At 42.0% G+C, this 13,777-nt stretch overlaps 1 protein-coding gene across 2 annotated transcripts in view; it reads left to right on the top strand.

The window, feature by feature from the left end:
• SLC35F1 (solute carrier family 35 member F1) overlaps nucleotides 1-13,777 on the top strand; it is a 260,221-nt gene that overhangs the window by 204,569 nt on the left and 41,875 nt on the right. The gene's annotated exons all lie outside the window — the stretch shown is intronic.

The following is a 13,777-nucleotide window of genomic DNA, read 5'->3' on the forward strand; positions in this document are numbered from 1 at the left end:
TGACGATGAAATGGTGGAGTTCAAGATCCTTAGGGCACCGAGGAGGGCGCACAGCAAGCTCATTACCCTGGACTTCAGGAGAGCAGACTTTGGCCTCTTCAGGGATCTGCTTGGTAGAGTACCATGGGATAAAGCCTTGGAAGGAAGAGGCCCCCAAGAAAGCTGGTTAATATTCAAGGATCACCTCCTCCAAGCTCAGGAGCGATGCATCCCAATAAAGAGGAAGTCAGGCAAAAAGGAAGCCTACAGAGGGTGGAAGCAAGGACAGGTAGCCTGGGAGGAATACAGAGAAGTTGTCTGAGCAGCCAGGGATCAGGTTAGGAAAGCTAAAGCCCTGATAGAATTAAATCTGGCCAGGGACATCAAGGGCAACAATAAAAGCTTCTATAGTACGTCAGTGATAAAAGGAAGACTATGGAAAATGTGGGCCCTCTCCAGAAGGAAACGGGAGACCCGATTACCTGGGATATGGAGAAGGCTGAGGTACTCAGCAACTTTTTTGCCTCAGTCTTCACCAGCAAGTGCTCAAGCCTCGCCGCCCAAGCTGCAGAAGGCAAAGGCAGGGGACTGGGAGAATGAAGAACCGCCCACTGTAGGAGAAGATCAGGTTTGAGACCATCTTAGGAACCTAAAGGTGCACAGGTCCATGGGACCCGATGAGATCCATTCGTGGGTCTTGAGAGAACTGGCGGATGAAGTTGCTAAGCCACTATCCATCATATTTGAGAAGCCATGGCAGTCCAGTGAAGTTCCCGCTGACTGGAAAAGGGGAAACATAACCCCATTTTTAAAAAGGGAAAAAAGGAAGATCTGGGGAACTACAGGCCAGTCAGTCTCACCTCTGTGCCCGGCAAAATCATGGAGCAGATCCTCCTGGAAACTGTGCTAAGGCACATGGAAAATATGGAGGTGATTGGTGACAGCCAACATGGTTTCACTAAGGGCAAATCATGCCTGACAAATTTGGTGGCCTTCTACGACGGGGTTACAGCGTTGGTGGATAAGGTTAGAGCAACTGACTTCATCTACCTGGACTTGTGCAAAGCATTTGACACTGTCCCGGACGACATCCTTGTCTCTAAATTGGAGAGACATGGATTTGATGAATGGACCACTTGGTGGATAAGGAATTGGCTGGATGGTCGCATTCTAAGAGTCAACAGCTCGACATCCAAGTGGAGACCAGTGATGAGTGGTGTTCCTCAGGGGTTGGTACTGGGACCAGCACTGTTTAACATATTTTTCGGTGACATGGACAGGGAGATTGAGTGCACCCTCAGCAAGCTTGCTGACGACACCAAGCTGTGCAGTGTGGTCAACACCCTGGAGGGAAGGGATGCCATCCAGAGGAACCTTGACAGGCTTGCGAGGTGGGCCCGTGCAAACCTCATGAAGTTCAACAAGGCCACATGCAAGGTTCTGCACATGGGCTGGGGCAATCCCAAGCACAAATACAGGCTGGGTGGAGAATGGATTGAGAGCAACCCTGAGGAGAAGGACTTGGGGGTGTTAGTTGATGAGAAGCTCAACATGACCTGGCAATGTGCACCTGCAGCCCAGAAAGCCAACTGTATCCTGGGCTGCATCAAAAGAAGCGTGACCAGCAGGTTGAGGGAGGTGATTCTGCCCCTCTACTCCGCTCTCGTGAGACCCCACCTGGAGTACTGCGTTCAGCTCTGGGGCCCCCAACATAAGAAGGACATGGACCTGTTGGAGTGAGTCCAGAGGAGGGCCACCAAGACAATCAGAGGGCTGGAGCACCTCTCCTATGAAGACAGGCTGAGAGAGTTGGGGTTTTTCAGCCTGGAGAAGAGAAGGCCCCTGGGAGACCTTATAGCAGCCTTGCAGTACCTGAAGGGGGCCTACAAAAAAGCTAGAAAGGGACTTTTTACAAAAGCATGTAGTGATAGGACAAGGGGTAATGCCTTTAAACTGAAAGAGGGTAGATTTAGATTAGATATAAGGAAGAATTTCTTCACTATGAGGGTGGTGAGACACTGGAACAGGTTGCCCAGAGAAGCTGTGGGTGCCCCATCCCTGGAAGTGTTCAAGGCGAGGTTGGACGGAGCTTTAAGCAACCTGGTCAAGTGGAATGTGTCCCTACCCATGGCAGGGGGGTTGGAACTAGGTGATCTTTAAGGTCCCTTCCAACCCAAACCATTCTATGATTCTATGATTCTATTACTATTTTTATTATTCAGTATTTTCCAAACTATACAAAAACATACTGGCTTTCATTTTATTTTTCTGTGCTAAAACATTCATAATCACATTTTTGGCATTATCTACTTAATTTGGTCCTTTAAGGAAATATTTTCAGATGGGCTGAAACGTTTTTCTCACTTTATATTGTACTTGGAAAAAATACAAGCACTTGTTTTAGGATTCCATAATTAGATCTCAGTGCAAAAGTTGTCATTAAGTAAAATCAATGTAGTTATAATGAAGAAGTCTTACTTTAAGGCAAGTAGTTAGATGTGTTATGTTATATAACAGCTTAACTGCAGCTGTCAAAAAGTGTACTCTCCCTTAAAAAATTATACATGCAATGAACAAAAGCTAGGGTAGCGATTTCTCCAAAGATCTAACCTACAAGACTAATACAAACACAAAAGAATCAGGCTTCTTCCCATTTAAGTGGAGAAGTGAATAATAGAAACATTTTTAAGAGACTGGAAATTGTCTATTTTGGGAAACATTGCATACTTCATTGCTACTTGTTCGAAAACAAACCTACTCCCTTTTTACGTTATTTCTAAATAACTGGGCAACATTAGGTAGTGTTCAGTGTATTTTACACCTTATTTGCCTGAAGTTTGCATTAGAGCCGGTAAAATAGAGGAGCACCAGTTAATGTTCTGCAGAATCAAAGCTAATTAGGAATACATGTCTTCCATAGTTGAAAAGTGATACTGGAAAATTCTGAGCTGGTTTAGCTGAGTAAGAAGCAAAAATAGAAGAAAACTATGAATTCAATGAATCTGAATGTGAGGTTTATACTAAATATTCACAAATGCCTCTGCCATCAGAATCTTGGTTTGAGAATTCTTTGAAACGTGCTCAGACAATGTAATATTGCTTTTAACACTTTTCCAAATCGGATTACTCAGTACAGAGTAAAGCATAAATTCATGTAAATCACATACTGTCTGATTTTATAGTTACTGAAAGAAGAGAAAAGCAAAAGCTGAACTGCTTCCTTCGCACATTCACTCATAGCAAGTAGGAATAGCGGACAAGATGATTCAGGTCATTAAATCCCATCTCCCATAGCCACCAACAAGCACGTGTCAGAGGTGCTTCTGGCCGGACCCATGAAACACCGATTCCAGAAGGTGCAAACCCTCCCGACCTTCTGCAATGAGCATGGCCTTTAGCTTAAGAGATCAAAAACTGCAGTGCCAGGAGGAAGAAGGCAGGAGAGTTCAAGGGCGTTGCCTGTGTCTCAGCAGGAAATTTGTTAGCTGAAATGAGCCACAGTCTCCTTTTAGGCTGAGAGAGAGAGGAAGGGTGGAACAGGGGAACTGTCATGGAACATAGACCATGTTGTGTCCTTTTTAGACCTCTTCCACATAAAGATTACAATAGAGTTCAGGTCTCTTTCCCATGTAGCTTGAAAGAGGGAAGAGTTAGAAGCTCAAATGCTGTCAAGCGTTTTTCCAGGAGTGAAATGAATGCAGTGGCTCCTTTTCCTGTAGTTGTCCTGGATTGTTCGGATACACATGGAGGGAGTGGGAATACCTGTTGCATTTTAAATTCACTTCATGCCTTAATTTGAATGAGCTTCTAAGTATAGACAAGCCCAAAGATATGGTGAGAGTGGGACAAATATGAGGATGTTGAATCAAATGACACATTTTATGAAATGTAGCCAAACAACACCCTATTTCATTTAAAGATGAAACAGAAACAGCTCAAGGGATTATTCAGCCTGAAGCAGCATTGGTCAAAGTGCGTCATGGTATGAAATGAAGGCTGAAGAAATGGAAAGTAAAAGATGAAAAAAAGCAAGCTCTTCCTAGAATCTGATTTCTGAAGAAGCAAACAGGACCACTCTCTCGAGAGCATCTTCTGAAAGGCCTGATCCTGCAAGAGCACTACCTGTGAGGCCATAAATGCTCGCTGGCACATAGCAAGACGTGTTCAAACCCTTTCAGAACTGAGACCTGAGAAACCATTACTACCTACCACAAATCAGCATGGCTTCAACTGAAGGCTATGGGAGCTATGCTGGTGTACACAGTGACTGAGAATCGAGCCCCTCAAGTCAATTCCGGGGGATTTTATTCTCAACAGGCTTTACACCAAGGCTTTTTTGATGGAGAGAATATAAGATTTTTTGAAATTGTCACTTCAGTAAATGAGAAATCTTGCAGTATTTTTATAGTGGTGGTACCTGGACCATTTCAGCAGGAAATCAGTTTTACAGCATATACTTTTTTTCCACATGGTATCTCGGCTCCATCATGCAAAACTATCTTGCGAGTGTACTGGGCTTGTGGTGCTTTTAGGCAAAAAACATTAAGCTGCTCTCAGCAAAAAGCCAACGTTTAACTGTAAAAAAAAATCTTTATTGCAATTGATTTTCAGTTCTGGTTTCACCAAACAACTCCAAGCACTCCACAGCTTTGTTTGCCAAGTAGCTTTAAACTCTTAGGACTGTCAAAGTTTCTAGATTAAACTCCATCTTTTTTTGTAATTGACATTATCTCATCATGGTTCCAGGAAAAAACTGAAAATGGTGCCCTGCTTTTCCCCACTGTTTCACACCCAAGTCTTTCCTATACTTTCCTTTAAAATTCCCTTTTGGTTTTGGTCTGGGAAAACAGAATTTGCTAATAAACCTCCCTATACATCTTTCACCGGCTGCCTTCAGAACCACAGTGAACGAAGACACAGAGGCATAACGCAGAGATAAATATGGTACCTAACTTTTACTTTTGGACGTGCTTCTGATTATTTCAAATTACTCTGTAATTACTGTCTGAGAATGTGGCACTCAACTCCATCACAAGATGAAAACAAAGTACTTGTGAAGCCTAGAAACACATAATTTTCCCTTTAAAAAAAAAAAAAAACAACAACAAACTAAAAGTAAAAGACCTCCCTTATAAACTAGGAGACATAAAAAATTAGATTGAAAACCAATGCACTGTTTATGTTTCAGACATCAAGGTGTAGGTCAATTGCTAAGGATAAAATCCAAGGTACCCTTTAGGTACCTGCAGTGCAGTCCAGGGGCAACTAGATTTAATAGAACAATCCAAGAAACCCACACCTAATTGTCTACATATCTAAAATGACATAGACATCTAACATCCCCTATCTATGTGTACTAACCTGATGCTCAGAGCACAATCTTGGGACATTAAAATGTGTGTTTGAACCTCTCAGGTTGCTCCTTCTTTGGTAGCTTTAAGTTCTGGTTTTTTGCATGCCCGGAGTATTGATGGAGCCAGATGCCTAAATAGCTGCCTCCATTTTAAAATTCAAAAGCTAGGTATTCCTACTCAATTTGTTAGATATGATCTTAGCATGCCTCAACGGCTTACAGAAAGCCTGGAGTGCTTTCCAAATTGCAAGGGTAGAGCCACCTTTTACATAAAGTCATAGCTGTTAAACAGTAGCCCGCAGAAAGGGCTTGAGTTAACTCCATCTTAGCTGCAGGGACTGAAACTCAAGCTTCCCACAGCCATGAAAATGCTCAGGCTAGCAAGTGAAGACTGTTCTTTGGAGGGTACATTTAAAAATTGAGTATACGCCAGGTAAAAAGCACAGTAGTTTGTTGATGGATGAATTTGATATCCAAAACCATGTATTTCAAGAAATGCCAGAAGTGCCAGAGATCAGTCACACTTAATGCTCTCAGACGCATGTGTCCTGATTCCCAGATGGCCAAAAACTTGCAAAATGACCTTTAGTTTCTCTTTGATGCATTAATCTAACTTGCACTAGATTTTGCAGCCTTCTTGCATGTCAGCTGTAGCAGGTGCAGAAAGTACATTAAGCACTCCTGTGTACACTAGTACCCGATCCCATGGACTTTTTTTAAAACTATACACTTAACTTTCAGGACTGCCTGTGGTAATGGTTTCCATATTTATCATAATGGTTTTTAAAACAACCCTGGTGTAGGCCTGTGGAAGGTTTAATAACTTGTGGACCTGTGGAAGGATGTTTTAACTACTGTTAAAGGCACCTTTTACACAGCAGATAAAATTAGTTCCCCCAGAGGGAATTAAAAGATTCTGAAGCTCTTGCAGTTATTTAGATCTAGATATTTAATTTGTTTGAAACGACATTTTTACTTCAGCTTCCCTGTACTGCATTTACAGTGTACCGCACACGTACATCCTACCAAGTCCATAATGTCTTCCACTAACCTTTGCTGCCAGGCAAGTGCTTTCTCATCATGCCAAGCTTCGTTATGAGGCAGACTGTCCTCTCCCTTCTCCCCCCTCGCTCCCACGTTAATTAGCTCTCCTTTCTGTGAATACACTGTTCTACCCACCTGCATATTACACTGTTGTGTTGCACTCTCTAGAGGTAATGTTATCCTTTCTCTGTGCTATGACATCACCTAGAAATCTGGACTATTTCTGCAACGCCTTGCATAGTGGTACTGTAGAATATGCATACGATGTCACAAGAAATAAGGTTCTGTCAAAGAGAGTGCTATGTTTCCAAATAGTGATTTATCTGGTAATTTATTTCTTGGGCAATCAACCCTTTGATTGGCATGACAAAAACAAAGGTAGTAAAAGCCGGGATTTATAGACACCAGGAGACAGACAGTAAAACTACAATGCTGATGTTCTCAGCTACTCTTAGATCACTGTGAGGCTCAGCAGTACATCATACTTCCAATTACCTCTGGCAGTTTTCATACCTCAACAACTGCCACCAGAAAAGGAAAGGAGTCAGCAGTAAGTGCTTATTATAGCAGTGCTGGATGGCAATAGACTTTGCTTTGTTCTTGGTCCCTATGGACTCAGTGTGCATTGAGGCAGAAGGTTTGAGATAATTTTGAAGCAAATCTGGGAGGTGAGGAGCAGGGGATTTGCAATATCGAAGTTGTTGATCCACCTTGTCCAGTGCCCGCTAACGTGAAATACCTCAAAAGCAGAGATAGATTCCACTCCTTCCCATCTTCCCCCCATCCTATGCATGTAAGATTGACCATACTTTCCTGTTTTGCTTAGGGGCAGTGAGGGAATACTGCAATGTTAATAAGGTTTGCAGATCAGCGTGTGCAGAAGTGTTGCATACCATACATTTATGCTGAGAGAGTCTGTGGGGTGTATCTTGCATCTGATTTATTATTGCACTTCCACTTGCTGTTCTGTGTTACATACCTATGGTTCGCAAACCAGCCCCTACAGTATCCTCAGTCTCTGTACATGGTTTCGTAGACAACTGAGCTCTCAGTATCCAGAGCTCCTGCCTCTAATGGCAAAATTCACTCTGAGCCAAACTTTTTACTAACATAAATATCCAAAACCTTATTAAAGTCAGTGGAGCTGTGCCCATTACAACAGCAGAGATTTTGGCATTCTGTACCCATTTTGCACATTCTTGCAGATGAAATGCAAAAGCAGAGTTTTTTCTGCGGGAGATACCCATGATTTTTCTTAGGCCAGGATCTAATCTCCTGCATAGCTTACAGCAGCTGCTGACATGGAGAAGTTTCTAATAAGTAACCTTGAGAAAATGGTCTTCAAAGCCCATATCCAGTCATCTTACTTAGCAAGAAGCAAAACAGAAAACAGTTTTTTTTCTGCAGAAACACATGAGTGCTGGCAGAGCTGTCTGCTGTCTCAGAATGATCTTTTTCTGACAGCAGTATGTAAAATCAGAGGAGGAAGGCAATTAAAGGAAAGGCCATTTCAGTGGTCAGTTGAACATATATATGTGTTGGTAAGTCTTCCTGGCATTTGAGCAGATCTTGCATAGGCACAGCTGGAGCGCATGTAACGAGAGGAGAGGATGAAAAGGTGTGTCTTAAGCTTTTTTTTAAAAAGAGTCAAGATGTGATTACTTGTGTTGGTAGTAAAGCGTGTCCATGTGTAGAGAGTTGAAAGCAGAGGAACTGTGGGTTGGATGTGACCACCGCCTTTCATTTAACACGACAGCAAGAACTTACTGAATTCCTTTTATGTACACAGAAAGCTGGAGCTGTGATAATCCTTCGTCTTAGGTGTTGGTGCGTGCAAGTCAGATGTAGGTGAAGGTCTTTCACTAGTGAAAGTTTTGAGGGAGTTTCTGTGTCCATAGGGAAAAAGAGAAAATCCTGAGAACAGATTAAAGGAACTGATGGGAACAGTTATAGAAACATCAGTCATGTGGCCCCAAGAAAAAAATTCGAGATCTTGTGGGCAAAATACTGATTTAAAGAGGCTTCAGACTAGGAGCAGTCTTCTGGCTTTTGTTTCTTCCATGTCATGGAAATTAAACATTTTTACTTTTTTTTTTGAACAGATGACATCACTAACTGATTCTTTCACCAATCTCCCTACCTGGAGTACCCTACATTTTGGCTGGATGAAAACATTAACAGTTTTTAAATTAATTCCGTGGTTATATAAAAACCATGCGAGGAAGTGATTAAGTTGCGATGAGATAGCAAATAGAAACACAAAAGGTGAAAGCAATGCTTCTTTCTTATTTGAATTGCTTGAAATAACTCTGTCAGAAATGCTGCCAGCATCCACACCTTCTCTGCAGAAGGTTTCGGTCGCAGGGTAGGGTAATTGCCACGCAGTTCCCCTGGCAGCCAGCAGCCACCTCTGTGAGGTTTCACATCTTGGCTACTTTTGTACGTGTGTAACGTACAGTTGAATCAAGTGTGTGTGGTATTGTGAAGGTAATGTGAAAACTGGAATAGAAAGAGCCCTCGAATGGGCAGCAAACCCTTTCTTCCTTTGAAAAAACAAAGCAAATGTCAGAAAGTGTGTCTCTTACTGGATATAGCACTTGCTGTTGTATTAAACTTACCAGGTTGCATGCTGAAATTCAGTAGCCATCACATGTACTTGACCATACAACGTTGGACAGATATGGCACTGATTTTACTGATCCCTCTGCTCTGGAGAGTAGGCTGAGTAGAGGGTGCAGCTGATTCTCTGCATGATTTGCTGGAGGGCAGTGCTAATGAGAAACCCCTAATGGGAAAAAAAAGGGCTTATAACTGGGGGGAAAAAATCCAATGAATGTTTAAAAAGGAAGATTCAGCTCAGCTGTTCCCATAGGGAGTTTGCTGACCAGCTTTTTTCTTTTTGATACCGCTGCAGGTCAGCAATTCACCCTCTGTATTACAGACCTTTCCTCTAAAGCTTGCCAGCTCTCCTTTCCAATGACTAACAGTACATTCTTGCTATATATGTGGAAACACAGCTGAATTTGTGAGATCAGAGACAGGATATTTACTGTTAGCAAGAGAGTATTTGTCTATGATTCACAAGTACAATAAAGTCAATGTAATTTAACAAACAAATAATTGGAGAAAATACCTTTCAACATTGTGTATCGTCAACAGACTTAGATGCAGCGTGATGTCTTTTAGAATCAAATAATGATCTTCAATATCTATAACAACACAACATTTTTATAATAGAAAGGAGTTGCTGTAGGACGGTATATGAATAGATTATATATTTTGCATCCTGCCTTCTAAAGCAGCCCAATTCAGAGCTGTGACTGAAGAGAACCACAGGCAAACACGGCAGCGTCAAAGAACATGGTCTGCACCACGCACTCGTATCAGTTTTATTATCTTCCCATGGCAAAATAGTAAATATGTTTTCTTTTAGTTTAGTGAGATCTGATAACTTCTGTGATTAGAACAGGAACGTTGATTAAAATCAGATCACGCATTAATTTAACATAGGGTATAGGCAGTACCTTTTGAATAAGCAATTAAAAAGAAGGAAAATATCAAAGATGATTCTTAGGGAAATACTAGTAAATAACTGACCTTTATGTACTACAAATGAAATTCAAGCTAAGCATAATTTATCTTTGTAATTGTAAAAGCTTTATAGTCAGAAACATGACAATTAGGTATAATGGTTTTTTTCTTAATGACTGAAATAACTAATAACAAACAAAAAAAAGGAAAAAAAAGGGAAAAAATTAAAGAAGAAAGCCCTATTGCAGATCACGTAATCCACAACCTCACGTCTTTTGTCTGTAGAATATATGTGCATTTTTTCTCCTAGTAGACAGGTTTATCTGAGGAAAAAAGAAAGGCACAGCGAATTTATTCCTGGAGAAATGAGATGTAAAGCAATACCTGAAAAATAGTTAAGCAATATACACTAGGTTATCTTACTGCTTATATTGTAGCAACCTAATTTATTTCTGTCTACCCCATTGTTTAATTATAGGTATAAACTAAGCACAATTCAAAAGCTATATAATGTCAATGAACACTACCTACATTTCATGTTTATATCTATTGATGCTGCAGTATTCCGAATAGCAATTTGTGGATTAGACCTTGGACTACCAGCCGCAAAGGGACATTTTCCAGCTGCTGTCAGCATTGTTTGTGACAGGTTCTGTTCATGCATCCGTTCATGTTAGTGCTTAAAAGACACATCTTCACATACTTGAAAGCCTAGGTATGTTTAAATATTTATGGAATGAGAGGAATTTTTAAAATCTTCCTCTGAAAGACTGTTAGTGGGAATTTGCATGTTGAAGTACACATGCTGCAAGTACAAACAATTTTTAAAACTGGCTATTGAAAACACATTAGCACCCTAATATATATCATATTCACAAGATAATGTTCTTTTTGTGTGCTTAGCCCCGAGTAAGTAAAGCAGCCCTCATCAGAGCTGCTGTCCCACAATGAACATGCAGTGTCATGTCCTGTGTGTAAAGGTGGGCAGGGCTGTATTCCAGATGTTGGGCATTAAAAATATCCACTGGGTCACTCTGTGTCTCTGGAGAGACAGTAGTTAGTGGCTGAAAGGTGACATCTTCATATTCTTAAATCTATTCTTATACACTGTTTGTGTGAGTGAGCAGAGCTCCTGATTTTGCAAAATCAAATAGTTGGTTCAGTGATGGCTGAGGTTCGCTTACTCATCTTTGCACAGAAGAGAACTGGAAAGATGCTTGCAGGTGCTTACTGTCTTAATAAGTGGTCTCTTGAAACACCTCTGTGCTTACCTGTTGCAAAAGGCTTTCCTCTCTGTCTTGGGCACAGTCGTCTCTGAGGTGGTATGTGTATGTATGGGGAAGAGGGTGCTCAAATCTTAGGTGCTTGCCTGAGGAAGACGATGGCAGACTGTGCAGTATCACTGATTGGTGCTGTTTTACTCACATCCAGCTCTGAGTTAGGTGTAAGGCTGCCTCTTCACCTCTTCTCTGGTGCAAAGTTAATCAAGTTGGTATAACCTACTGGTGACTCCCATAGCACAGCATGGAAGGGAAGCCAAGTGCACTGAGCCAGGTAAAGGTAGCTCTTACTGGTGATGGATTTCAGTTGCTTTCTCCAAGGTAAGACTGGTGCCTGCCCATGTGTTTTGACCTTGTTTGATGCAAACTATCAGTAAGTTAGAATCACAGAACCATAGAACAGCCCAGCTGTTTGGAAGTGTTTGGAAGTGACCTCAAAAGATCATCTGGTCCAACCTTTCATAGGAAAATGAGCCTAGATGAGATTATCTAGCACCCTGTCCAGCTGCATCTTGAAAACCTCTGGTGATGGGCACTCTACCACATCCCTGAGGAGGTTGTTCCAGTGATTGATTGTTCTGACTGTAAAAAATTTCTTTATTATATTGAGATGAAACCTCTCCTGGTGCAACTTGTACCTGTTGCCCCTTGTCTTCTCTGTGTGGCTCCTTGTGAAGAGAGAGCCTCAGTCGTCTTTGTAGCCCCACTGTAAGTGCTGGAAAACTGTGTTGAGGTCGGAAAACTGTGTGAGTTAAGCTCACCTGTTCAGTGCTGCACTGGCAGGGAATGGGATAGAGGTATTCACACCTTCAGGGATAGCTACGAGCAATGTAAGTAGTAACTGCCTCCCTACTGTTTGGTATCACCTTCCCTCCATCTTCAGCAGAGATGATGGCTGCACTGTATGCTAGCGCAGCTAATGAAGAACACACATCCAGCACGTACAGGCATGATGAAATGAGCTGTGGACTGAGAGGGGAGGTGTTGAGCTATGTCCACATCCCATGGGTTACACTAAAGAGTGAGCTTCCCTCAGGTGTGCCACCCACTAGCAGTACTTGCTAGGGCTGTGTTGACAAAGTACAGAAATCCACAGCGTGTGAGCAATGTGCAGTGGATGTTACGCAGCAGTGACCATCTGTGCTGGCTATGTGGGCCCCATCCCTCCTCCCAGTGACAGGAGAAGGCCATGTGCCACCTTGCCTACACCACGTGGCAGGATTTAGTGCGTACGCCCGGTAGTCCTGCCTCCTCCCCTCCCTGCCCCAGGAGCTGGCTGCTTCCCGCAGCGCGACTTCTGAAGTTGTTCTTGTGTGTGTGGTGTCTTGAATATGCGTGTTTTTACAAAGCGTGGTTACTGAGCGCTAGCTCCGTTATACCCTGTACGCCTTACAGGCTCTTCAGAGGCAGAGCAGATGCCCTGTGCAAATGAAGGAGCTTGTTACAGTTCGTTCAGCTGTTGTCCCTTTTCATGTTCGGTCTGTGAAGGACGGCGTTTTGAGGACTGCTGGAGAAAGTTTTCACTGTAAAGAGGCCTGGCCATGCCTTTTAGATTATTGTCTCTCATTTTAAATGCAGAACCTGCTTTTAGCACGGACTTCTCCCGTTTGTAATTTCCCTCGTCTGTTCTGCAGTTCTTTGGGACTGCTTGAGCCTCCAGGGAGCCACGTGGTCCCCCTGCTGAGCCACTTCTCTTCTGAAGGCTTTTGCCACTCACCGTCTGGGGAATCTTTGGAATGGATTTCCACTGCACACTCTTGTTTTTCAAACAAAGTTTCAGGGAAATTATCCTTAGTCCAAAAATTGGCTTTTATATTTTTATTGATCCCCCAAATTTAATATTTATTACATAGGTATCTCACACATAAAGAATAGTTTTCTAAGCACTGAAATTTTTGAAATCATCTAAAAATCTTTTTCTCTTCAGATAATGCATAGACAGACAAAGAAGTTAAAAGGGATATGATCATTATTTGATAATACTTAGTGTGCTTGGTGGTAAATCACACTGAGAGAGCAAGTAGCAGGTAGTAGGCCCAAAGGGAAGAAAAACCAAATTGCGTCATCTAAAATCAAGGTAACAACATCTGGAGTAGTTTTCCAGAACTATGAACACAGTCTCCTCCTTTGGTTGTTCCAGACATTTTCATTAGAAAGAAGATGCAACCATATAGCTCTAGTTCCTGCTGTATCAATTGGCATTGAACAGTAGTGTACCCTGCACAATTTGTAAATCCTGTTGTTAGTCCACAGAATCGTGACTCTTAATTATCTGTATCCTTTTAGGAAGTGGGATTAAAGTCAAGTTTCTTTGGGTGTTTCTTACCCAGGATTTTTGTTTCTTGGTGACATACTGATAGTTTCTAAAATATATTTTAATTTGAAAATCTCAAGGTCCTCTCACAAACATTTGGTGCGTTTCTTTTTTTATCATGGGTTTATTGCTGGGTGTCTCTGAAAAAAGCAATTAAAGATTGTGTTTCATAACACTTCTTTGAGAAAGCTCTTACCCGGGGTCTTTTGGCAAGAAGATTGAGTTTCTTGCACTGCAGGCAAGGTGGTTTTTTGGGTTTTTTTCCTTCAGAGTCGT

Source organism: Calonectris borealis, chromosome 3 (genome assembly GCF_964195595.1).
Source record: "Calonectris borealis chromosome 3, bCalBor7.hap1.2, whole genome shotgun sequence".
Lineage (NCBI taxonomy): Eukaryota > Metazoa > Chordata > Aves > Procellariiformes > Procellariidae > Calonectris > Calonectris borealis.